The sequence below is a fragment of the Pinus tabuliformis genome, chromosome 9 (genome assembly GCF_031772625.1).
Source record: "Pinus tabuliformis cultivar Carrire ecotype Pingquan chromosome 9, CPIR1, whole genome shotgun sequence".
Taxonomy (NCBI): Eukaryota; Viridiplantae; Streptophyta; class Pinopsida; order Pinales; family Pinaceae; genus Pinus; species Pinus tabuliformis.
This window is the reverse complement of record NC_142307.1, coordinates 1,044,579,411-1,044,605,502: the sequence shown is the minus strand read 5'-3', so window position 1 is coordinate 1,044,605,502 and position 26,092 is coordinate 1,044,579,411. Positions and strand designations below refer to the sequence as shown.

Genomic DNA, 26,092 nt, shown 5'->3' with positions numbered 1-26,092 from the left:
ACGACGGATCACTTTCTATCGACATCAGCACATTATCTAGAAAGATGACCTAGGAATCATCAGTACCTTGAAATCTGCATGCCTCAATGGCAGGTTTCTCGCCTTTGACGATAGTTTACATCATTGACTTTCGATCGAAGGATTCCGTGACATGTTCGACATCAACACATCTACTCACATCTCATGGATTGTACTGGGTACTTTGAGAACCATTGACATCACTGGTGGTTTCTCTCACACTTGTTAACAGTTTACATCATTGACTGGTAATCAAGTGGTTTCTACCATGTTCGACATCAACTCATTTATTCGCATGGATAGAATCGTACTATTTCGGGAAGCATAAATGAAGACCCTGGATCTAGTTTCCGCCATCCAGGCTGCGAGGAGTTTTGTATTCATTATACAGTAGACTAATTATAAGCAGATGGCTGCGTCCATACTGTGTCTACATATGTCTATGATTATGATGTATTGCGAAATCATTCCTATATCAGAGCAGTACTTAGTTTGTTAGTTAAGTTTTTGATCTGAGTATGGGAATGCCTACCTCAGCGATGATATGATCTCATATATGTATTTTGTGTTGAATATTTGCAGGTTCCGACTGGGCTCTCCACAAGATAATCCTCGAAATGATAAAGTGCTTCACCCTTCCTAGATAATATAAAACCCTAATATACTACAGACCTCGCACTTTAGGGGGCAATCTATTACACTAAAATTTGTCACCATGACTATTTGCAGTCAGTATGGCTCCATCAATAACCATACTTTCCTCCTTGGCAAGTCTTATACCTCTGCTCCTCATGTCAAACTCCAAAAAAGAGAGAAAACCTTTAAAAAATCAATATAACTCTGGTTCCGCACTTTCTCTTACTCTTACCTGCGGGCCCGCACCTCAAGTACATAATACCTACGTACTTGTATGCTCTGTCTGTAAAGGGGTGGGTGCGTACCCCTGTAAAAGTCAAAAGGCGCAAGTTTCACTTCAAAAAACTTACTTGCGGTCAATTCTAGAGCATTCTAGAAGATGGTTTGACGTGGATTGAGCGCCTCCAGATGGTTCATGCATCCCAATGAAAGAGGAACTTATCCCATGAAGAGGGGAGCTATCCCTTTGAAAAAGGGGCTTATCCCATTGATGGTGGACCTGTTTAACTTCCTCCAAAGCATTATAAATACAGGCATTGGGCCAGAGGGAGGGGAGGTTGAAAGCTGAACATTCCTAAGGGTAGATGTTGTTGAAATTAGGACTCCCTTAGAGAGCTTGAGAGGAGAGATCCCATTCCTTTCTTAGCTTCATTTGGAAGTGGGTGAGCTGATCAAAGTAGAGGAGAACTCTTGCTGGACCCTGGGAGGGACCTGCAAAACACCAAGGCACTGGTTGTAATGGTTTCTTTTGTTTCCAATTAATACAATTAAGTTCATTTTTCTCAACAAGTTGTTATATATAATTTGTTTCATAAACTCCTTGGTCTTTATGATGAATATGTTTTATTATATGAGTTATTCAGGTGCTATGTAATCGTTTTCTTGTTAGTGAATGCAGGCTTCAAGGAGAAGGAGTTCATCTAGATCGAAGAGGCTTGGCTGCTACAAACAGCGCTGGACTAAAGGTAAGCCTTAAACACCTGGTTGCTTTTATTTTAAATGCATATTTAGGGAAAGATAGTGCTTGATTGTTTTGTTTGTCACTAGAAAAGCCTTGTTTTATAGGGAGGTCGGTTTTGTTCACAAAATTGACTCTTTCCGCATGATAGACCCACCTGGACGACCCGCCTGAATGAGTTTACACAAATACCCTCGAACGACCCACCCAAACAAGTTTACACAGACGCCCTCAAATGACCTTCCCAAATGAGTTTACACAGATGCCCTCAAACGACCTGCCCAAACGAGTTTACATTGACGCCCTCGAACTACCCGCTTGAATGCGTTTACATGGACACCCTCAAATGACCTGCCCGAATGAGTTTACATGGACGCCCTCAAACGACCCGCCCAAACGAGTATACATGGGTGCCCAGACTATCGAAACGAAGGAACAAGGGATCACTAGGAAAAAAAGCTGAACGAACATGCACAAAGCCCACCCCAGGTCACAACTTAGCATTTTTGATACGGTCTCATTTGCCCAAGCACGCCCTCACACTAAATGACATGACCGGATGAGTTTACGCAGGCACCCTCAAACGACCCTCCTGAACAATTTTACATGGAAAACGACCCGCCTGAACGAGTTTACATGGAAAACAACTTGCCCGAACAAGTTTACATGGTCACCCTCAACCGACCTACCAAAACAAGTTTACACGGGCGCCCTTAAATGACCTGCATGAACGAGTTTACACGGGCACCCTCAAATGACCCACCTGAAAGAGTTTACATGGCTGCCCTCAAATGACCCACCCGAACAAGTTTACATGGCAAACGACCTTCCCGAACGAGTTTACATGGAAAACGACCCGCCCAAACGAGTGTTTACACAGTACACGACCCGTGTGAACGAGTTTACATGGGATCCGACACACGACCAAAATGAAGGCACAAGGGAGAGTTGGGTAAACAGGCAGCACGATCGTGCACAAAGCCCACCCCTGGTCACAACCTAGTGTTTTTGATATGGCCACATGTGCCCTAGGCGCCCTCACACAACACGACATGACACGACTTGACCCGACCCGACCCGACCTGCCCCAACGCGTTTGCATGGCCACCCACACCCGACATGTCCCAACCTGCCCGAATTAAATTTGGGGTTTCCATGGGCGCACAACCCAAACAAAATTTGGCGTTTCTATGGGTGAACGACCCGAACGAAGGCACGAGGGAGCATCAGGCAAAAGGACCACACGAACATGCAGAATACACATGGGTGGTCACGACTTAGCATTTTTCACACGGCCATGTGTGCCCGGGCACCCACACATGGCACGACATGACCCAACCCGCCTGAACACGTTTGCAGGGCACCCACACATGACACGATATGACCCGACCAAAAAAAAATTTGGGGTTTCCTTGTATGCACAACCCAAATGAAATTTGGGGTTTCCATGGGTGTGCAACCTAAATGAAGGCACAAGGGAGCATCGTGCAAATGGGCCACACAAACGTGTAGAAGGCACACGGGGGGTCATGACTTAGCATTTTTGGCACTTCCACGTGTGCCCGAGCACCCACGCAAGGCACGACTTGACCCGCTCAAATGAAATTTGGGGTTTCCATGAGTGCACGACCCGACCCGCCCGAACAAAATGTGGGGTTTCCATGGGTGCACGACCCGAAAGAAGGCATGAGGGAGCGTTGGGAAAACGGGTCGTGCGAACATGCAGAAGGCACACAGGTGGTCACGTCTTAGCATTTTTTGCACGACCACATGTTCCCGAGCACCGATACATGGCACAACATGACCCGACTCGGCTCGCCTGAACGCGTTTGCACGAGCACCCACACACGACATGACTCGACCAGCCCTAACGAAATTTGGGGTTTCCATGTGTGCAGGGGCCGAATGAAATTTGGGGTTTCCATGGGTGCACGACCCGAATGAAGGCCCGAGGGAGCATCGGGAAAATGGGTCGCACGAACGTGTAAAAGACAAACGGGAACTAATGACTTAGAATTTTTGGCACAACCACGTGTTCCCAGGCATCCACACACAACATGACATGACCCAACCCACCCTGGGCGAGCCGACCTGACCCACCCAAACGAAATTCGTGTGACCCATTTTCCCTACCTCATGATGCTTACTTGGTCATTTCTTTGTTTCGTGGTGTGCACTTTGTGGACGCCCCTCTCTTTAGTGGCCTTGCACCATCGATGTATTTGTGGCCTGTGGCTTTCTCCAACATTGAGTGTCGGCCCATGAAAACTCCTCTTTGGAGTTTGATTCTTGACCCTCATTAATTTTCTCACTGGAAAGGTTGTTGGGTGTTTTGTACACGAAGGGGTGCAACAACTGGGTGGGTTTGTTATTAGTAGTCTATTTTTCGTTTGAAGCCTTCTACTAGGTTGGGGGGTTATTTACCTCTCATTAATGTGCTCCAGACACTGGTCTCATCGTGGCCCCTGTCTTTTTTAGTGGTCAATTTTATGTTGTGATTTATTTTCTTGGTTGTTTGATTGCTGTTTGTTATGTTGTAAATCTAGAAAGGGTGTTGTGTTGTAATGTATTTGGGTGGGTGTGAAGAGGTGGGATGCTTTTTGATTGGGTGTTGTGTTTGATTTCTTTTTGGTTAGTGGACATCTACTAGGTGGCCACCCTAGTCCTTCTCGATTGTCGTCCCCTGCATTTTCCCCCTTTTTTGCAAAGGCACGGGGTTTAGGAAGCTTGTTCTCTGTTTGAGCCTCCCTTTGTGAGCTGGTAGCCACGTTTGATATCTCTTTCCTTCATGTTGTTTTCTTCCCTTCTTGCTTTTGGCCCCTTGCTTTACGGAGAAAAGGTGGGATTGTTGTGGATTGGTGTTCAGGAAGGATGAAAAGTAGTGCGAGTTTTAGGGGTGGCCACCCTAGTCCTTCTCGATCGTCATCCCCTGCAGTTCCCCCTTTTTTGCGAAGGCACGAGGTTGGGGAAGCTTGTTCTCTATTTGAGCCTCCCCTTGTGAGCTGGTAGACATGTTTGATATCTCTCTTTATTTCATGTTGTTTTCTTCCCTTCTTCCTTTGAGCCCCTAGCTTTACGGATCCGTTTTGCCGACTTCCCTTACCTACATTGTTCTATTGACCAGAGGTTGTTCACCTTGGAGACCTGATGTGGTTATGTGTACGATCGGGCATGAATGGTACTCGGTCCTCCAGATTTTCAAGGGCCCCAGAGGGCGCACCGAACATCGTAAAACGTGTAGTGCTCTTCTAGCTGTTGGATCCTATCTCTGGGTGAACCGATTCCAGGGTGGGAAAGCTGTTAGAAAGAAAAGATAACTCTTCCCGAGGCCCCCAATGGCGTCTCCAGATTTCCTAATGTTGCTTCTTGCTGCAATGTCTCAGTTCGGGAATATTAACCCAATTCCCTTTCAATGCTTGTGCAGAGTGCACCCTTGATACAAGGCTTCCCCATCTCTTAGGATCGACTAACCCATGTCCAAGTTCTGTTCACATGGAACCTTCCCCACTTCAGTCTTCAAATTTCTCATTTGAATATTTGCTACTACCACCAAGATCTGCACCAGGTCCCGATCCACCCAAGCTCACGCAAGAGGTTTCTCAACAACCCCCACATCCTCTTACTCATCGGAGCCAGGAAATTGCTCTGATGGTCAAGTATAGGTTGCGTGCTTCAATGCCATCCATTTTCAGGGCTAGTTGATTCATTAGGTGAGTTGTTACACACTCCTTAGCAGATTTTGACTTCCATGACCACCGTCCTGTTGTCTTAATCAACCAACTCCCTTTGTGGGATCTAGGTTAGAGTACAATTTAGCATCGTAACTCGACTTTCGGTTCATCCTGCATCGCCAGTTCTGCTTACCAAAAATGGCCCACTTGGAGCTCTCAATTCCATGATGCGGGTCAATGGAGCAGCCGCACCCTCTTACTTATTTAAAGTTTGAGAATAGTTCAAGGGCGTTATGCCCCCAATGCCTCTAATCATTTGCTTTGCCTGATAAAACTCACACATGAGCTCCAGCTATGCTGAGGGAAACTTCGGAGGAAGTCAGCTACTAGATGGTTCGATTAGTCTTTCTCCCCTATACCCAAGTCAGATGAATGATTTGCACGTCAGTATCATTATGAGCCTCCACCAGAGTTTCCTCTAGCTTCACCCTGCTCAAGCATAGTTCACCATCTTTCGAGTCCCAACAGGTGTGCTCGCGCTCGAACCCTTCGCATAAGCTCAAGGTTGTAAATGATGCACCCCCCTAGAGAGGGGATCTCACCCGTCAGCTTCCTTGCGCCTCGCATGATTTCAAACCCGCCAACTTGCACACATGTTAGACTCCTTGGTCCGTGTTTCAAGACGGGTCGAATGGAAAGCCCGCCAACCAACACCATGAGCGCGCAGGTGCACATGGCCAGCCACAAGGGTGCAGGCTTCATTCCTCAACCATCGCAATGGAAAACCGATAGGCAGTAATCCACCTGCTCTTGTGACAATGTAATAGGCCGTGTTGGTTTGCACCTCAAGTCGAGCGGCGGACCAGCTTGAGCCGTTCCACATCTGACCAAGATGCATCAATAGCCTCCATCCGCTTTCCTCCCGACAATTTCAAGCACTCTTTAACTCTCTTTTCAAAGTCATTTTCATCTTTCCCTCGCGGTACTTGTTCGCTATCGGTCTCTTGCTCGTATTTAGCCTTGGACGGAATTTACCACCCAATTAGGGCTACATTCCCAAACAACCTGACTCGCCGACAACACCTCATGATGCAGCAGGGTCCCGGCCCGACGGGACTATCACCCTCTCAAGTGCCCCCTTCCAAGGGACTTGGCCCAGGTCCACCGCTGAGGGCACTTCTACAGACTACAATTCAGGCGACGTTGCCGCTCGATTTTCATCCTGGGATCTTCCCGATTCGCTCACTGCTACTAGGGGAATCCTTGTAAGTTTATTTTCCTCTGCTTAATTATATGCTTAAACTCAGCAGGTGTTCTTGCCCGAGCTGAGGTCACAAAGTTGGAGATAAATCTGCCCTACCCGATGGGAGAATAAGAGAGAGCAAAATAAGTTCAAGCGATGCCACACAAAGCCCACATCAGCTAACACCGACTGCCCATCCAAGGGGACAAGATCACTACTCGCCGACGTATGTCACGAAACATTGGTTGACGTATTTCAACCAACTGCACAAATTGGGCATGGATGACCAGCTCCGCTGTTCCCTAACATATTGCAGGGAGCGTGTTTGAATGGGATGTGATGCCCAGATAGACATGCCCTTGACTGAGGCCTCAGGCACAAATTGCTTTCAAAAACTCAATGATTCATGGGATTCTACAATTCACACTAAGTATCGCATTTCACTACGTTCTTCATCGTAACAAGAGTCGAGATATTCGTTGCCGAGAGTTGTTTCCACGTATTACCGAAAAATCTACCACAACACTAAATAGTGGCACCCCCACAACAAATGTAAGGCTAAGGGCCAAAAGGAGGAAAGGAATAAAAACACATGAAAGAAAGAGAAACAAAGGTGTCTACCCACCTCACAGGAGGAGGCTCAAATAGAGAACAATCTCCCCGAGCCCCATGCCCTTGCAAAAAGGGGGAAAATGCATGGAACAACAATCAAGAAGGACTAGGGTGGCCACCCCGGGAGCTCGCACTACTTTTAATCCTTCCCGAACACCAGTCCACAACAATTCCCCTTTTTCTTTGTAAAGCTAGGGACCGAAAGGAAGAAGGGAAGAAAACAAGGTGAAAGAAATAGAGATCAAACATGGCTACCGGCTCACAAGGGGAGGCTCAAACAAAGCACAAGCCTCCCAAGCCCTGTGCCTTTGCAAAAAGGGGGGAATTGAAGGGGATGACGATCGAGAAGGACTAGGGTGGCCACCCCAGGAGCTCGCACTACGTTTTGTCCTTCCTAAACACCAATCCACAACAATCCCACCTTTTCTTCGTAAAGCTAGGGGCCAGAAGGAAGAAGGGAAGAAAACAACATGAAAGAAAGGGATATCAACCATGGCTACTAGCTCACAAGGGGAGGCTTCAAACAGAGAACAAGCTTCCCCAACCCCGTGCCTTTGCAAAAAGGGGATAACTATAGGGGACAGCGATCAACAAGGACTAGGGTGGCCACCCTAGGAACTCGCACTACTTTTCATCCTTCCCAAACACCAATCCACAACAATCCCACCTTTTCTCCATAAAGCTAGGGGCCAAAAGGAAGAAGGGAAGAAAACAACATGAAAGAAAGAGAGATATCAAACGTGTCTATTGGCTCACAAGGGGAGGTTCAAATAGAGAACAAGCTTCCCCAACCCTGTGCCTTCACAAAAAGGGGGGGAACTGCAGGGGACGACGATCAAGAAGGACTAGGGTGGCCACCCCCGAAAATCACACTGCTTTTCGTCCTTCCTAAACACTAATCCACAACAATCCCACCTTTTCTGTGTAAAGCTAGGGCCCAAAATCAAGAAGGGAAGAAAACAACATGAAAGCAAGAGATATCAAACATGGCTACCAGCTCACAAGGGGAGGCTCAAATATAGAAAAAGCTTCCCAAACCCTGCACCTTTCCAAAAAGGGGGGGAACTGTAGGGGACAGTGATCGAGAAGGACTAGGGTGGCCACCTCGAGAACTCGCACTGCTTTTCATCCTTCCTAAACACTAATCCACAACAATCCCACCTCTTCTCCACAAAGCTAGGGGCAAAAGGAAGAAAGGAAGAAAAATACACCAAAGAAACAAAGATCCCAAGGAAAGAGAGAAGCTAAATAGCATGCTGAGTAGATGTCCGCTAACCAAAAAGAAATCAAACAAGGCACCCAATCAAAAAGCATCCCACCTCTTCACATCCTCCCACGTACATTACAACAAAACACCCTTTCTAGCTTTACAACATAACAAACAACAATCAAACAACCAAGCAAATAAAATTACAACCTAAACTCGAGCACTAGAAAAGACAAGGGCCGCAATGTGACCATTGTCTGGAGCACGTTACTGAGAGGTAAACAACCCCCCAACCTCGCACAAGGCTTCAAACAAAAAATAGACTACTAATAACCAACCCACCCCGATGTTGCACCCATCCGTGTACAAAACACCCAACAGCCTTTCCAGCAAGAAAGTCAACATGGGTCAAAAATAAAACTCCAAAGAGTAGTTTTCATGGTCCGAAACTCAATGCTGGAGAAAGCTGCGGGCCACAAATACATCGATGGTGCAAGGTCACTAAAGAGAGGGACATCCGCAAAGTGCACACCACGAAACAAAGAAATGACCAAGTCCCACAAAAAACCCACAATCCAAATGGAGGAACAAAGACACAACCCGCTACTTATTTTTACCTTAGAAGGGGAGTGGCTCATGAGAGGACAAGGAATTCCCTCAATGGCAAAGGCACAAGATAATATTGCCACCCTCATGCCTATTGGCAGGAAAAATTGCGATCTCGATGGAGCTCAAACCGAGGGAGGGGATTTTCATTACCTGGACATCCAACCCTTCTGCGAGGGCATGTCGAGGAACAGTTGGGAGGGACTAGGGTGGCCAGCCCAATGGGTTGAACCACTCTTCATCCATCCCATACTGACCCCACCCCGACCATTTCCCTCACGAAAGGTTTGAGCTACCAGGCGCACGTGCAACCACTCCCTCGGCCCAACCACCAGCAAAAAAGCTCACCCAAGAAACACATAAACCACTGCCACCTTTTTTATAGAACCAACCATGGAAGCCCACACCCTTGGCCCATGCCTTCCAACGAAAAAAATACTGAGCACCACCGCTACGAATGAGTTTGAATTTATCCATTTTATTTCCCAAGAACCTCAACTGCAGCAACCATGCTCGGCCAAACAGATCGTCGGAAGGGCTCCCAAGAAACAAGCTTCTGAACCCCCTACAGAAACACATTGGGCATAAAGAAAAACAAAGGATGGGTGGGACAAGCACAAGCATGGCTTGCAAGCACACACGAAAAAACAAGTGTTACCTCAAGACAAGCAACCCACAATGTTCCCACCAAACACCAAACCCGCTCCCCTACAGACAACACCACATAGTCCCACATTGCAATCAAAACCCAACTAACTCGAACCAAAAAATGAAACCCCTACTATCAATGATCCTACCACTGGTTCACCTACGATAACCTTGTTATGACTCCTCCTTCCTCTAAATGATAAGGTTCAATGAACTTCTCACGATGTCGACGGTGGCAAACCACCATCGTTGATGCAATCTGAACACTTCACCGGATCATTCAATCGATAGGAGTGATGGGTGGTGTGTACAAAGGGCAGGGACGTAGTCAACATGAGTTGATGACACACGCTTACTAGGAATTCCTCATTGAAGACCAATAATTGCAATGGTCTATCCCCATCACGATGCAATTTGAGAAGATTTCCTGGTCTTCTCAAACCAGGAAGAAAAACTCGTTGGCCGCATCAATGTAGCGCGCATGCCATCCAGAACATCTAAGGGCATCATAGACCTATTATTGCCTCAAACTTCCATGGCCTAAACGGCCATAGTCCCTCTGAGCCTGGTCGCAAAGGGGAACCTTCGCGCAGCTAGTTAGCATGCTGAGGTCTCGTTCATTATTGGAATTAACCAGACAAATCGCTCCACCAACTAAGAATGGCCATGCACCACCACCCATAAAATCAAGAAAGAGCTCTCAATCTGTCAATCCTTATTATGTTTGGACCTGGTAAGTTTCCCCGTGTTGAGTCAAATTAAGCCACAGGATCCACTCCTAGTGGTGCCCTTCCATCAATTCATTTAAGTTTCAGCCTTGTGACCATACTCCCCCTGGAACCCAAACACTTTGATTTCTCAAAAGGTGTTGGTGGAGTCTTTAGAGAAACATCCATCGATCATTGGTCGGCATCATTTATGGTTGAGACTAGGACGGTATCTGATCGTCTTTGAGCCCCCAACTTTCGTTCTTGATTAATGAAAACATCCTTGGAAAATGCTTTCGCAGTGGTTTGTCTTTCATAAATCCAAGAATTTCACCTCTGACAATGAAATATGAATGCCCCCAATAGTCCCTATTAATCATTACTCCAGTCCCGAAGGCCAACACAATAGGACCAGACTCCTATCACGTTATCCCATGCTAATGTATTCAGATCATAAGCTTGCTTTGAGCACTCTAATTGTTGGGTCCCTATAATACTAGTGATTACCCCATTCCTATTGTAGTTATACCCCTTATTAATATTTTTGTGCCCCTATTGCCCCCATATTGTTATTACTGTGCCCCATAGAATCCCTCTATTGTTATTTTTGTGGCTTTATATTATTATTGTTAGGTCGGCTGGATTATATTGTGACTCCTTAGACTCCTATATATAAAAAGGAGGTTTTGTCATTGGAATCATCCAAGAATTGTTCATTTGTGTAATGTAAAGGTGGTTACCCCCTCGAAGAGGCTGAATTCTAAGGCGTTGATCTATCTTTTCTATCCTTTCTTGAGCTGGTTTCATAACATTTGGTATCAGAGCTTTGGATTCTAGGGTTTCGCTGCTCCAAAGAGGTCATCGTGGAATTTTCGCTATAACTTTTTTTCTGTGATGTTTCAGAAGTCGCATAAAAAACCCATTTGAGAAGAAATCATGCTGAACCTTGGGTCCAAATTTTAGAGCTTTTCACACCATATTTGTGGAGATATGATTTGAGGAATTTGGTCTTTTTGCAGACTCCTGAATTACATTCCAAACAGGTGACCTAGGGAAAATCATCATAACTTTCTCTCTGGGGATAGGATTGAAATTTCGTAAGAAGGTACAGAAATAGGATGGACTGTAGTTTCTTGTACGCATTTGTCAGATCCAAAGGTTGAAACAGTGACTCGTGGCATGTCGTACAAGTTCGCTCTACTGAACTAGTCTATAATCAAGTCATTGTGGGAGATTTCGCATAACTCTTCCTTGGAGAATCCAATTTGTGTCAGACTTGTGGCATTAGAAAGAGGACATAGAGGGATACTACAGGTCATAAATTCAAAACTAGATGATTGGAAAGTACAGAGATACATCAGAGGCAATATCGAGATCCTACAAAGTGAAAAAAGGTGTGTAGATTTTCTTAAATTTTTTCTTAAGCTTGGTTTGAAAATTTATTTTGAAGGAATTCAAAGGGCATAGTAGAGAATTATTATTGGTAACTGATGCCCCGAGGAAAGAAAATGCAAACATCTAGTAAGGAACCTGAAATCTCTAGCATGACTCATGAAGACGAGGAATAAATGCAACATGATATATCAAAATTACAAGGTCAAGTGCAAAAATTGTCCCTTACACAAAAAGGAACAGAATCTAAGATGGATTGTTTAAAGAAAGATGTAGAAGCTAAGATGGATGGTTTAAAGAAAGGTGTAGAAGCTAAGATGGACTGTTTAAATAAAGGCGTAGAAGCTAAGATGATTGACGTGGAAGCTAAGATGGATGATTTGAAGATAGAATTGAAGACAGACATGGACGAATTGAAGATAAATATGAATAAGTTGCTACAAGAAATGGGCACTAAGGGTGAAAGGGTACTAAAGGAAACTCATGATGAGAATAAAAGAAATTTTAATCATGATTCCATAGACGCTAATGTTGGATTGAAGACTCACCATATTCCAAAAATCGATATGAGGAAGTTTGATGGCAAGGATCCTGCCACATGGATATTACAGATGGAGCAATTCTTCAATCTCAATAATGTGCAAAACACACAAAAGGTACGTATGCAAAATTTATATTTGGAACCATATCAATTTGTATGGTATCAATGGCTTTGCTCTCGTAAACAATTTATCACTTGGGCAATTTTTACGGAAGAATTGATAGCACATTATGAGGATACAAAAAGCAACACTTTTTTTAGCTAATTGATAAGTCTCAAACAAAAGGGTTCAATAATGGAGCACATTGAGGAGTTCCAAAAATTGAACATAAGGGTAAAAGATATTCCAGAGGAGCATAGGATTGATGTGTTCATAGGGTCTTTAAAGGATAATATCCAACTTGATGTTCGCAACCTGATTCATTAGAGAAGGTATTCAGGTTAGCAAGAAAAATGGGAAGCAAAATTATGGCAACCAGGAAGCATACCACTCACAACTATAAAGACGGAAGTGTTTTTGCCCCTAGTCTTCCACAACCTATAAGGTTGACACCACAACAATTGGAAGAAAAAAGAGCAAAAGGGCTTTGTTATAGTTGTGATAGAAAATACACTAAATGTCATAAGTGTGCTGAGAAAAAATTATTCTACATAGATTGTGAAGAGGAAGAAGAAAAGGAGCAACAAAGGTCAAAAGAAGAGGATATACTCCAGGAACAAAGCCTAGAGGAAGAACAAATAAATCTGACCATATCTTGTAATGCATTGGTGGGAATTACCACTCCTCAAACCATCAAGATAGAAGGACAAATCAAGAAGAAAAAGGTAATAGTTTTGATTGATTCAGGAAGCACCCACAATTTTATTCATTGTAAGGTAGCAAAAGAATTGAATTGCTTCCTATATCCAGCACCAGAGTGTCAAGTGATGATTGCAAATGGAGGAACAATAAATTGCTCTGCAAAGTGCCATAATATCAAGCTATCCATGGGAGAATATGTATTGACTATCCCAATGCTTTCTATTCCAATGGGAGGTGTTGATGTTGTACTAGGAGTCCAATGGATACAATCCCTAGGTACAATAGCTTTTAATTTTCAAGAACTTTTCATGAAATTTTCTATGGAAGGAAAGGAAGTTGAATTAAGGGGTATTGCAGGGAAACCAGGAAAGATAATCAACTCTAATGGTATGACAAAGCTTCTAAAAAAGGAGAAAAGAGGTGTAATTGCACAATTATGCTCGCTAGATGTTTCCACATTGAAATCATCTATTTCTCCATATCTCCAAAAAGTCTTGGACAATCATTCCAAGGTATTTGAGACTCCCAAAGGTCTCCCACCTATGTGCGATCATGATCATGCTATTCATCTGATTCCAGGAAGTGTCCCTCTAAACATCAGGCCATACAGATATCCCTATGTCCAAAAGAGTGAAATTGAACGTATGGTTGTAGAAATTCTAGAGGCTGGTATAATTCAACTGAGTCAAAGTTCTTTCTCTCCTCCAGTAGTATTGGTGCACAAGAAGGATGGATCATGGCGCATGTGTCCAGATTATACGGAGCTCAACAAGCTCACTATTAAAGATAACTTCCCCATTCTTGTCATTGATGAATTACTGGATGAATTGCATGGATCAATTTATTTCACCAAGTTGGATCTTCGTTTAGGATATCATCAAATCAGAATGAAGATTGAAGACATTCCAAAAACAACATTTAGAACTCATGAGGGTCATTATGAATTTTTGGTCATGCCTTTTGGCCTTACCAATGCACCTTCAACACTTCAAGGTTTGATGAATTCAATTTTCAAACCATTCCTTAGAAAATTTGTGTTAGTATCTTTTGATGATATACTAATCTACAGCAAGTCTTGGAAGGATCATGTTGAACATGTTGACAGGGTGCTACAACTATTGAAGGAGAAACAATTATATGCAAAAAGATCCAAATTTTTCTTTGGAGTCCAGGAGGTGGAATATTTGGGTCATATTGTATCTCATGAAGGAGTTAAGGTAGACCCTAGCAAAATTAAAGCCATTAATGAATGGAAAATCCCCACATCCATAAAGCATCTGCGAGGATTTCTTGGGTTGACAAGGTATTATCGCAAGTTTGTTAAGAATTATGGGAGAATAGCAGCACCTCTAACAACATTATTGAAGAAAGATGCATTTTCATGGACTCTGGAAGCAACAAAGGCCTTTGAACATCTTAAAGAGGCAATGTGCCAAGCACTGGTCTTAGCTACACCAGACTTCACGAAAACCTTTATTGTGGAATGTGATGCTTTAGGAAATGGAATTGGTGTTGTTCTAATTCAAGATGAAACACCCATTGCTTTTGAAAGTCGTCCAATAAAGGGAAAGTTTTTAAGCAAAGCTATTTATGAGAAGGAAATTTTGGCAATACTCCATGCACTTAAGAAATGGCGACCCTACCTAATGGGAATATAATTCAAGGTAAAAACGGATCATGATAGCCTTAAATACTTTTTAGAACAAAGATTATCCTCTGAAGAGCAACAAAAGTGGGTCACAAAGATGTTGGGTTATGACTTTGAAATCATCTACAAAAAAGGGAAGCAAAATTTGGTGGCAGTTGCACTCTCAAGAAAGGATGAGGATGTGGAAGCATTGTTGTGCGCCATTTCTATTATCCAACCAGATTGGATAAACGAAGCAAGGGAGGAATGGAAGAATGAGGAAGAAGTGTGGGCACTTATTCGAAAGTTACAACAAGATTCTAGTACGTCTGATACATTTAGCTGGCAAAATGATTCGTTATGGTACAAAGATCGCTTATACCTTTGTAAGAATTCCCAACTAAAACAAAAGATTATTATGGAATTGCACACTTCTCCCTTAGGAGGGCACTCGGGATTTTTAAAAACTTACCACAGGGTTAAGAAGGAATTTTTTTGGGATGGCCTTAAATTAGATATTCAAAAGTTTGTGGTGGAATGTTTAGTTTGCCAACAAAATAAAGTTGAAACAATTAAGACACTGGGTCTATTACAACCTTTATCCATTCCAAGCCAACATTGGGAGGAGGTTTCAATGGATTTTATCACATGTTTACGCAAGTCTGAGGGAAAGAGTGTCATAATGGTGGTAGTTGACAGACTTACCAAGTATGCGCATTTTTGTGCATTATCACATCCATTTAAAGCCAGTACATTTTCTGCTGCATTTATGGAAACAATTCAAAAGCTACATGGAAACCCAATGATTATTGTAAGTGACAGAGATCCCATTTTCACTGGAAATTTTTGGACATAATTATTTTCTTGTCTTGGTACTCAGTTAGCTCATAGCTCATCTTATCATCCTCAATCTGATGGGAAAACTGAGATAGTAAACAAATGTTTGGAAGGATATCTTCGTTGCTTTGTATCTGATAAACAGACACAATGGGTCAAATGGTTGCCTCTGGCTGAATGGTGGTATAACACTTCCTTCCATACAACAACAAAAATGACCCCATTTATGGCACTTTATGGGTATCAACCACCATCCATCACATCATATTTAAGAGAAAATTCTAAGGTTCAGGCAGTGGAACATCACATCGAACATCAACAAGAAGTCCTCCAACTCTTAAAGGATAACCTCGTGTTGGCACAGAATATAATGAAACAACAGATATATCAACATCGCAGTGAAAGAAATTTTGATGTAGGTGATTGGGTATTCCTACAGCTACAACCATATAAGCAAATGTCCCTCAAGCAAGCAAAGAAGGATAATAAATTATCACCAAAGTATTATGGTCCGTACAAGGTGTTGCAAAAGATTGGTACTATGGCATATAAATTGGAGCTTCCTGCAGCTTCTCAATTGCACCCAGTTTTCCATGTTTCATGTTTAAAGAAGGTTATAGGCGACAAGCTCCCAGTTCAAACAATATTGCCAGAACTTGACAAGGAAGGAAAAATTATATTAGAACCGGAAGCAGTCACAAAAACAAGAACTCGACAGCTACGAAATCGTTCAATTTCAGAGTATCTTATCAAGTGGAAGAACTTATCCGTTGAAGATTCCACATGGGAGGATGAGAATTTTATACAGAAGTATCCAGAACTACTCAAGCATTGAGGACAACACTTTTTTGAAGGAGAGGGGCATTTTGGGTCCCTATAATACTAGTGATTACCCCATTACTATTGTAGTTATACCCCTTATTAATATTGTTGTGCCCCTATTGCCCCCATATTGTTATTACTGTGCCCAATAGAATCCCTCTATTGTTATTTTTGTGGCTTTATATTATTATTGTTAGGTCGGCTAGATTATATTGTGACTCCTTAGACTCCTATATATAAAAAGGAGGTTTTGTCATTGGAATCATCCAAGAATTGTTCATTTATGTAATGTAAAGGAGGTTGCCCCCTCGAAGAGGTTGAATTCTAAGGCGTTGATCTATATTTTCTATCTTTTCTTGAGCTGGTTTCATAACACTAGTTTTTTCAAAGTAAAAGCACTAGAGCCATGACCCAACCAATTAAGGCCAAGATCACGCCGTTGACAAAAGGGATGGAAGGGCAGGTGCACACCGAGTAGGTGGACCGACCTTTATGACCCAAGATCCAACTACGAGCTTTCTAACTGTAACAACTTAAATATACGCTATTGGAGCTGGAATTACCGTGGCTACAGGCACTAGACTTTCCCTCTAATGGATCCTCGTTAAGGGATTTAGATTGTACTCATTCCAATTACTAGACTTGATGAGCCCAATATTATTATTTATTGTCACTACCTCCCCATGTCAGGATTGGGTAATTTGCATGCCTGTTGCCTTCCTTGGATGTGGTAGCCATTTCTTAGGCTTCCTCTCTGGAATCGAACCCTAATTCTTCGTCACCTATCACCACCATAGTAGGCCTCTATCCTGCCATCAAAAGTTGATAGGGCAGAAATTTGAATGAAGCATCGCTAGCACAATGGCTGTGCGATCCGTCGAGTTATCATGATTCACCGGAGAAGTGGGCAAGCCCGTGCCGGCCTTTTATCTAAAAAATGCATCCCTTCCAAAGAGTCGGGACTTGGTGCATGTATTAGCTCTAGAATTACTATGGTTATCCGAGTAGTATGGTACCATCAAAAAAACTATAACTGATTTAATGAGCCATCTGCAATTTCACAGTCTGAATTAGTTCATACTTAGAAATGCATGGCTTAATCTTTGAGACAAGCATATGACTACTGGTAGGATCAATCGGGTAGCACCCTCCCACTTCAAAGGGCATTTTGGGCACTCTCTTACCAAGAGCCAACCTAAACACCCATCAAGTCAAAGAGATGTCAAAATATCATGTAAAACTTTTATGCCTTGCACCTCTTACATCCCAAGAAGGAAGCACACGCAACATGCCAAGGACATGGCGAACAAATGGGTAGACCTGCCAAGCCAAAATGCACCAAGGCCACTCCATAGTTTGCAACCATGCTCCAAACAACAAGAAAATGAGCGATCAGTCACCGAGTCCCTTAGAAATGCCTTCAAAAGCCTCCACGCCCCGCATCGAGGACACCTAGGAGTCCACCCAGACAAAAGAAATGGTGGACCTCGATATCCCAATCGCCTGTGATAGCCTCAATGCAAAGGAAACAAATGGAGAACGACCAACCATGCAACCTCTATATTATAAATGAGCCCCAAACCTCCCCGCGCTGCACCAAGGCCACCAAGGAATCCACCCGGACAGCAGAAATGATGGACCTTGATCTCTCGATCGCCTGTGGTAGCCTCAATGCGAAGGAAAAGGAAGGAAATAAAAAGAGGATGACCGACCACAAATCCTATCATAGAGAGGCCATACAAACCTCCTCGCCACACACCGATGCCACCTAGGAGTCCACCCAGACAGCAGCAACAGTGGACCTCGATCGGATGATCGCCTATGGCAGCCTCGACACAAAGGCAAGGGAAGGAAATAATACAAGACAAACTGAGCTCGTAACCTCCCTTAGAAATGCCCCCCAACCCTCCCCTCCCCACACAGAGGCCACCTAGGAGTCCACCCAGACAGCAGCAACGATGGACCTCGATCATGTGATCGCCTGTGGTAGCCTCAATGCAAACGAAATGGAAGGAAATAAAACAAGGCCAAACAAGCCCACAACCTCTCTTAGAAATTCCCCCTGACCCTCCCCTCCGTGCACCGAGGCCACCTAGGAGTCCACCTGGACAGTAGCAATGACAGACCTTGATCACTTGACCACCTATGGCAAACCACAATGTGAAGGCAAAGGAAGGAAATAAATGCAAATCAAGAGGCTCGCTACACAATACAAGAACATACCCAAACAGGAGGAGGGATTGGGCAGCTCCACACCCCACGCACCCTATGTACAGGCAACCTAGGATATTTCCCATAGATTTACTAACTCGACAATGAATAATTTTCCCCTACGACCACCTCCACGCAAAGGAGGGAGGTCGAAGCATTCCATCTCGAAATCCTTCTTCCAGATATCCCCCACCATCGACGTAGCAAGCCTCCTCTACACTAGACCACGAGCGCATACACAATTGAAACAACAAATGCCCCACAACCCTCCCCTCCCCACACAAAGGCCGCCTAGGAGTCCACCCAGACAGTAGCAACGATGGTCCTCGATCGCATGATTGCCTACGTCAGACTCAATGCAAAGGAAACAGAAGGAAATAAAATAAGACCAATCGAGCCCACAACCTCTCTTAGAAATGCCTCGCGACCCTCCCCGCCACACACCAAGGCCACCTAGGAGTCCACCTGGACAGTAGCAATGATGGACCTCGATCACTTGACTGCCTGCGGCAACCACAATGCAAAGGCAAAGGAAGGAAATAAATGCAAATCAAGAGGCTCGCTACACAATACAAGAACATATCCAAACAGGAGGAGGGATCGGGCAGCTCCTCACCCCATGCACCCTACATACAGGAAACCTAGGAGATTTCCCACAGCTTTACCAACTCAATAATGAATAATTTTCCCCTACGGCCACCTCCACGCAAAGGAGGGAGGTTGAAGCGTTCCACCTCGAAGTCCTTCTTCTAGATAGCCCCCACCATTGACGTAGCAAGACTCCTCCCCATTAGACCACGAGCGCATCCACAATTGAAACAACAAATTCCCCCCAACCCTCCCCTCCTCACACAGAGGCCACCTAGGAGTCCACCCAGACGACAACAATGATGGACCTTGATCGCATGATCGCCTGTGGCAGCCTCACTGCAAAGGAAATGGAAGGAAATAAAACAAGACCAGCCGAGCCCACAACCTCTCTTAGAAATGCCCCCCGACCATCCCCACTGTGCACCAAGGCCACCTAAGAGTCCACCCGAACGGCAGCAACGATGGACCTCGATCCCTTGACTGCATGTTGCAACCACTATGTGAAGGCAGAGGAAGGAAATAAATGCAAATCAAGATGCTTGCTACATAATACAGGAACATATCTAAATAGGAGGAGGTATTGGGCAGCTCTGCACCCCACACAACCTATGTACACACAACCTAAGAGATTTCCCATGGCTTTACCAACTAGACAATGAATAATTTTCACCTACGGCCACCTCCATGCAAATGAGGGAGGTCGAAGCATTCCACCTCAAAATCTTTCTTCCAGATAGCCCCCACCATAGATGTAGCAAGCCTCCTCCCCATTGTACCACGAGTGCATACACAATTGAAACAATAAATGCCCATAAAATTTGTGACTTAACATTTCCAACCGCAAAAGCCTACCACGCACGCAAGATGCAAGGAAAAATCCAACCACTCGATCAAACATATGGGCCAATACATCTATAAAAACCTTAAAGCCAATGCAACCACGAACAATGTGCACTTTAAAAGGAATGCCAACCCTTAACTTTACAATAAGGAGAACAGCGGCTCACATCGTCCGATGGAAAAAACAAGCAAGAGGGAGGGTAGGTGGTTTACAACCAAAACCCTTCCACGTCCCTCTTAAATGTATGCATCTCTACCGACAATGCCAACATAGAAAGAGTACAAGCACAAGAAATTGGCACCATAAACAACTGAACAATGAAGAGGCTAGCCATCACAGGGAGCCACACCACAACAACCCATACAAATCCAAGAACTTAGAGCAGAAGGGGAATTGTTCACATATGCTTCCCAAGACAAGCATGGCCAACATTACTACTCATGTGCTACTGAGTGGGTATGAAGAGAAGATGAAAATCAGCCACCCTACAAACCACCCAAGGCCATTCTTGTGGCAAACCCAAAGAAACAACTCAATTACCAACCCACCTTTCACACGAAAAGCAAAACCCTCCCCACCAAATAGGGAGGAGACAAACAATATAACAAGGAGCCAATTTTAATGGAGCCACACATGGCTGCCCAGCCTAATCAAAATTTTCTATTCGCAACAACCGAGGGGCACGATAGCAACATAGGCATGATGGAGTTTTGGGGTTTCCATCTGGGACCACAACAATGAAGGCTCAAAGGAGCGTCGAGCAAACTTTTAACATTTTTATCGTTTGGATGGGCAAGAGGGATGGGGACGAGCATGGCCAACATTACCACTCATGTGCTACCGAGTGGGGATGGAGAGAAGATGAAAATCGACCACCCTACAAATGACCCAAGGCCATCCTTCAGGAAAACCCAAAAAAACAACTCAATTACCAACCCACCTTTCACACGAAAAGAAAACCTATCACTTGTATCATTTGGATGGGCACGAGGGACCAGGACGAGCCCGGGAGCCACACCACAACAACCCATACAACTCCAAGAACTTGGAGAGCAGAAGGGGAATTGTTCACATATGCCTCCCGGGATGAGCATGGCCAACATTACCACTCATGTGCTATCGAGTGGGGATGGAGAGAAGATGAAAATCGACCACCCTACAAATGACCCAAGGCCATCCTTTAGACAAACCTGAAAAAATAACTCAATTACCAATCCACCTTTCACACGAAAAGAAAACCTGTCACATGTATCATTTGGATGGACACGAGGGGACCAAGATGAGCCAGGGAGCCACACCAAAACAACCCATACAACTCCAAGAACTTAGAGAGCAGAAGGGGAATTGTTCACATATGCCTCCCAGGACGAGCATGGCCAACATTACCGCTCATGTGCTACCAAGTGGGGATGGAGAGAAGATGAAAATTGACCACCCTACAAATGAACCAAGGCCATCCTTTAGGCAAACTCGAAAATGCAACTCAATTACCAACCCACCTTTCACACGAAAAGAAAACCTGTCACTTGTATCATTTGGATGGGCACAAGGGGACCAGGACGAGCCAGGGAGCCACACCACAACAACCCATACAACTCCAAGAACTTGGAGAGCAGAAGGGGAATTGTTCACATATGCCTCCCAGGACAAGCATGGCCAACATTACCACTCATGTGCTATTGAGTGGGGATGGAGAGAAGATGAAAATCAGCCACCCTACAAATGACCCAAGGCCATTCTTCAGGCAAACCTGAAAAAACAACTCAATTACCAACCCACCTTTCACACAAAAATCCGACTGAGGAACCAAGGCGAGCATGGACAACATTACCGCTCATGTGCTACCAAGTGGGGATGGAGAGTAGATGAGAATCAGCCACCCTACAAATGACCCAAGGCCATCCTTCAGGCAGAACCGAACAAACATCTCAATTACCAGCCCACTTTTCACATGAAAAGCAAGAACCGAACGAGTTTACATGGGCACCCTCACACGACCCAACCCGACTGAACCGAACGAGTTTTCATGGGTGCCCTCACATGAAATGACACAACACAACCCAACCTGACTCGACATGACCCAACGGAGTTTACATGGGTGCCCACACACAACCGAAATGAAGGCACAAGGGAGAGCCCTGAAAACGAGCTACACGAACGTGCACAAAGCCCACCCCTGATCACAACTTAGAAATTTTGATACGAGCTTGTGTGCCCAGGTGTGCCCTCACATTGAACTACCTACTCGAATGAGTTTACATGGATGCCCTCAAATGACCCGCCCGAACGAGTTGATACAGACGCCCTCAAACAACTTTCCCAAACGACTTTACATGGGCGCCCACACGACCATAATGAAGGGACAAGGGAGAGGCAGGCAAACGAGCTGAATGAACATGCACAAAGCCAACCTCGGGTCACAACTTAACATTTTTGCTACAGGCTCATTCACCCAAGCTTGCCCTCACTTGACCCGCCCAAACGAACCGCCCGAACGAGTTGACATGGACACCCTCAAACAACCTACCCGAACGAATTTACATGGGCACCCACACGACTGAAACAAAGGGATAAGGGAGAGCTGGGCAAACGAGCTGCACAAGCATGCACAAATCCAACCTTAGGTCACAACTTAACATTTTTGATACGGGCTCGTTCACCTAGGCGCACCCTTTCTCGACACACCTGAACAAGTTTACACAGACACCCTCGCCTGAACGAGTTGACATGGACACCCTCAAACGAACCACCCAAATGAGTTTACATGGGTGCCCACATGACCGTAAAGAAGGGACAAGGTAGAGCTAGGCCAACGAACTGCAAAAACGTGCACAAAGCGAACCTCGGGTCACAACTTAGCATTTTTGATACGGGCTCGTTCGCACGGGGGTGCCCTCGCCCGACCCGCCCAAATAAGTTTACACGGACACCCTCGCCCGACCCAACCTAACGAGTTGACATGAATGCCCTCAAAAAACCAACCCGAATGAATTTACATGGGCACCCACACAACCGAAAAGAAGGGATAAGGGATAGCTAGGCATGCCCTCACCCGACCCGCCCAAACAACCTGCCTGAACGAGCTGACACAGATGCCCTCAAACGACTCGCCCAAATGAGTTTACGTGGGTGCCCACATGACTGTAACGAAGGGAGAAGGGGCAGCCAGGCAAACGAACTATAAAAACATGCATAAAGCCAACCTCGGTTCACAACTTAGCATTTTTGATACGGGCTCATTCGCCCAAACACGCCCTCACCCAACCTGCCCAAACGAGTTCACATAGACGCCCTCACCTGACTCGCCCGAACGAGTTGACACAGACACCCTCAAATGGCCTGCCCGAGTGAATTTACATGGGCATCCACACGACCGAAACAAAGGGACAAGGGAGAGCCGGGCAAACGAGGTGCACGAACGTGCACAAAGCCAACCTTGGGTCACAACTTAGCATTTTTGATACGGGCTTGTTCCCCCGGGTGCGCCCTCACCTGACCTGTCTAAACGAGTTCACACGGACACCCTCGCCCGACCCGCCTGAACGAGTTCACATAGACGCCCTCAAATGACCCATCTGAATGACTTTACATGGGCACCCACACGACCGAAACGAGGGGACAAGGGAGAGATGGGCACAAAGGACCAGGACCTATAACTTGTATCATTTGGATGGGCACGAGGGACCAAGACAAGCCAGTGAGCCACACTACAACAATCCATATAACTCCAAGAGCTTAGAGAGGAGAAGGGGAATTGTTCAAATATGCCTCCCGGGAAGACCATGGCCAACATTACCGTTCATGTGCTACCGAGTGGGGATGGAGAGAAGATGAAAATCGGCCACCCTACAAACGACCCAAGGCCATCGTTTAGGAAAACCCGAAAACACAACTTGATTACCAACCCACCTTTCACACGGAAAGAAAACTTGTCAATGGTAACATTTGGAGGGACACGAGGGGACCAAGACGAGCCAAGGAGCCACACCACAACAACCCATACAAATCCAATAACTTAGAGAGCAGAAGGGAAATTGTTCACATATGCCTCCCAGGACGAGCATGGCCAACATTATCGCTCATGTGCTACCAAGTGGGGATGGAGAGAAGATGAAAATGGGCCACCCAACAAATTACCAAAGCCCATCGTTTAGGCAATCCCGAAAAAACAACTCAATTACCAACCCACCTTTCACACGGAAATAAAACTTGTCACTCGTATCATTTGGATGGGCACAAGGGGACCAGGACGAGCTCGAGAGCCACACCACAACAACCCATACAACTCCCCAAGAACTTGGAGAGCAGAAGGGGAATTGTTCACATATTCCTCCCGCGACGAGCATGGCCAACCTTACAGCTCGTGCTACCGAGTGGGGATGGAGAGAAGATGAAAATCGGCCACCCTACAAATGACCCAAGGCCATCCTTCAGGAAAACCTAAAAAAACAACTCAATTACAAACCCACCTTTCACACGGAAAGAAAACCTATCACTTGTATCATTTGGATGGGCCTGAGGGACTAGGATAAGCTTGGGAGCCACACCACAATAGCCCATACAACTCCAAGAACTTGGAGAGAAGAACGAGAATTGTTCACATATGCCTCCCAAGATGAGCATGGCTAACATTACCGCTCATGTGCTACCGAGTGGGGATGGAGAGAAGATGAAATTCAGCCACCCTTCAAATGACCCAAGGCCATCCTTCAAGCAAACCCAAAAAAAGAACTCAATTACCAATCCACCTTTCACACGAAAAGAAAAACCATCACTTATATCATTTTGATGGGCACGAGGGGACTAGGATGAGCCAGGGAGCCTGTTATGAAACCAACTCAAGAAAAAGATAGAAAAGATAGATCAACGCCTTAGAATTCAACCTCTTTGAGGTGGCAACCTCCTTTACATTACATAAATGAACAATTCTTGGATGTTACAAATGAAAAGACCTCCTTTCTATATATAGGACTCTAAGGGGTCATAACATAATCAAAGCCGACATAACAATAATAATGTAAGGGCACAATAATAACAATAGTGGGCTTCTATGGGGCACAATAGTAACAATATGGGCACTACATGGGTACATCAATATAATAAGTGGGTTGTACTAATAACAATAAGGGGTTACACTAGTAGTATAGGGGCCTAACATGCCCCTCTTCTTCAAAAAGCGTTGTCCTCAATGCTTGAGTAGTTCTTGATGCTTCTGTATGAATTTCTTGTCCTCCCATGTGGAATCTTCAGCGGGTAGGTTCTTCCATTTGATGAGATACTCTGAAATTGATTGATTTCGTAGTTGTCAGGTTCTTATTTCTGTGACTGCTCCTCTTCAACTTCTGGCAATATTGTTTGAATTGGGATATTTTGCAACTTTTGAATACGTGGCCATACTTCTTCATCCTTCTTCCATTCATCCCTTGCTTCGTTTATCCAATCTGGTTGGATAATAGAAATAGCACAAAACAATGCTTCCACATCCTCATCCTTGAAGAGTCTTCCCATTCGGTAAGGTCACCATTTTTTAAGTGCATGTAGTATTGCCAACATTTCCTTCTCATAAATAGCTTGCTTGAGATGTAGCAAAAAAATACCCAATCACCTACATCAAAAAAACTTTCACTACATTTTGATCTACCTATTGTTTCGTTTGATTTTGCATCGAAGTGGCGTTATCCTTTAAAAGTTGGAGAACTTGTTGTTGATGCTCGATGTGATCTTTCACTGCTTGAACCTTTTTCTTCTTGATATGTCCTTCTATCTCTAGAGTTTGAGGAGTGGTAATTTCTTCCAATCCTTTAAAAGATATGGTCGGATTCATTTCTTGATGCTCGATGTGATCTTTCACTTCTTGAACATTTTTCTTCTTGATATGTCCTTCTATCTTGATAGTTTGAGGAGTGGTAATTTCAACCAATGAATTACAAGATATGGTTGGATTCATTTCTTCTTTCTCGATGTGATCTTTCACTTCTTGCACCTTTTTCTTCTTGATATGTCCTTCTATCTTGAGAGTTTGAGGAGTGGTAATTCTTGCCAATGCTTTACAAGATATCATCTTATTCATTTCTTCTTTCTCTAGGGTGGGGTCCTGGCGTATATCTTCTTCTTTTGATGTT

The 26,092-nt window shown here is 44.6% G+C and overlaps 1 non-coding gene and 3 pseudogenes across 1 annotated transcript; all 4 read right to left on the bottom strand.

Annotated features, from left to right (window-relative positions):
* Positions 1-4,730: 4,730 nt before the first annotated feature.
* On the bottom strand, positions 4,731-6,594 carry LOC149152266 (25S ribosomal RNA; annotated as a pseudogene).
* Positions 6,595-6,863: 269 nt separating this feature from the next.
* Positions 6,864-7,017, bottom strand: LOC149152265 (5.8S ribosomal RNA). The gene has a single exon (XR_016263930.1). It is a non-coding gene; the product is annotated as a 5.8S ribosomal RNA (ribosomal RNA).
* A 2,719-nt stretch (positions 7,018-9,736) lies between these two features.
* LOC149152264 (18S ribosomal RNA) lies at positions 9,737-11,015 on the bottom strand (annotated as a pseudogene).
* Positions 11,016-16,638: 5,623 nt separating this feature from the next.
* On the bottom strand, positions 16,639-17,467 carry LOC149152263 (18S ribosomal RNA; annotated as a pseudogene; the record flags this gene model as incomplete).
* Between the last annotated feature and the right edge of the window lie 8,625 nt (positions 17,468-26,092).